This window comes from Miscanthus floridulus, chromosome 8, assembly GCF_019320115.1.
Source record: "Miscanthus floridulus cultivar M001 chromosome 8, ASM1932011v1, whole genome shotgun sequence".
Classification (NCBI taxonomy): domain Eukaryota; kingdom Viridiplantae; phylum Streptophyta; class Magnoliopsida; order Poales; family Poaceae; genus Miscanthus; species Miscanthus floridulus.
The window spans coordinates 104,488,674-104,490,736 of NC_089587.1; positions in this window are offsets into that span (position 1 = coordinate 104,488,674).

Here is a 2,063-nt window from a genome sequence, read left to right on the forward strand (position 1 = left end):
AGCACACACTTTGTACCAAACAACAGAACCAAAACATCAGGGTGTTATTTAACTATTTTGCATTTTATAAATCGCCAAAAAGTGTACTTTCAACACAACTTCAAATCTTTTGCCGATTCAACGAAAAGGGCTAGTTTTAATTTCCAATTCGGTTTTTGATCTGATAAAAATCCTAGTCAACAACATTTGTTTTCCAAAACCCAAGTTGCATTTTCATCTACTCGGCTTGTACTTCAATTTTTTTATTTAAGTTCTAAATACAAGTTATATTTTATTTTTGTTTATAAAAAATATTTTTTGTGCCAAGCGATTAAATCTACCCGTCTAGTTCCTTGTCGGGATTTTCATTAGCACCTTAATGTGAGTTTTAACTCTAACACCTAAGCAACCTGCCTTGATAAATTCTCTTAGGCCTTAATCTTGGTGCTAAGCAAGCTCGTAACACCAGAGGTGTTACACTAGTGCCACTCGATGCAACATCATGATGCAATCGCACTAGAATCACACTCACACTCAATCGTATGAACACTATCAAGCAAATGTGAGTTAGAGGGCTCCCAAGCACTCTCCAAGCACACCGACACAAGCCACCAAGGCTTAAGGGTGCTCAGCTAACTGCCCAAGGCCGGCCAATGGCTCTATTTATAACCCCACGAACAAATAGAGCCATTACCCCTTCACTGCGTTGAAAACACGCTGACCGGACGCGCCTTTACTACTGACCAGACGCATAGGTCGCTAGCGTCCGGTCACACCAAGGCTGCCACGCGTCCCTATGTTTGAAACTAGCCATTGCCGCCAATGGCTAACTCGTCCGCGCGCTCTGTTAGTCACTCGACCGGACTCACTCTTCGGACGACCGGACTCACCACGAGACAGCATCCGGTCAAAGTCCAGAGATGATCCAGAGACATCAAAACATGATCAGACTGGCCTTGGAGTCATGACCCTTTCTGTTGAAAACCTGAACGACACCAAGACATGACCGGACGCTGTGAATCATGTTCCGACAGAGCCTAGACGAGGAACACCTCTAGAGTCCAATAGCCAAGCCGAGCCACACATCCTTGGGAACACATGATCGGACACTGAGGTCATTGACCTAACGCGCCCCTGCACTGAGTCCGATTGCCTCTAGCTACAGCTCCAACTCTGTTCGTCAACAACCGGACGTGGTGGCCAGTGCGTTTGGTCACTCTCTCTCTCACACAAAATCTCAACAAGAAATTCTTGTTGAGAAAGGAGAATTACCGGTTGAGCTCAATTCTCTCTCACTGACACCTTGCTGACATGCATGCAAGCATGTACCCTTCCACTATTCATCAACAAGAAATTCTTGCTTAGCAAAGGGAATTACCGACTGAGCTGCACCTCCTCTATTTTCACCCTGAACTCCTCCAAATTGATCCAAATCAAATCCAACAACTTCTCCTTTGCAAATGTGCCAACACCACCAAGTGTACACCACCATATGAATGTGTGTTAGCTTTTTACAAACATTTTAAAGGAGTTAATCACTCAATTCACCACGCCACTCGATCCTAACACGTATGCAAAGTTAGATCACTCGAGTGGCACTAGATGACCAATATGCAAACAAGTTTATCCCTCTTGATAGTACGGCCATCTATTATAAACTAGGTCATGCACTTCTCTACACAACCTTTGATCGGTGAAATGAAATGCCCTAGGTTATACCTTTGCCTTGCACATTCCATTCCATCTCCTCCATTGTTGATGCAACACATGCACCAACCAATCACCAAATAATATGACCCACTTCATATCATCACATGACTGTATTGGTTCATTGATCTTGACCTCACTTGCTCTTCACCGTTGCTTTGGTCCATCGGCGTCAAGTCATCACTCAACTTGCCCTTCACACTTGCAACTGGTCCGTCGAGTCAAGCCTCATCTTGATCTTCTCCACCTTGGTCACTATTGATGGTAGTTATCAACCATCATAAACCATCAATATAACATGCATAAGGGCATAAATATGATCACCAACCAAGGTCTAGGGGTCAAAACTAATAAATTCCACGAGTTTTGGTGAATTT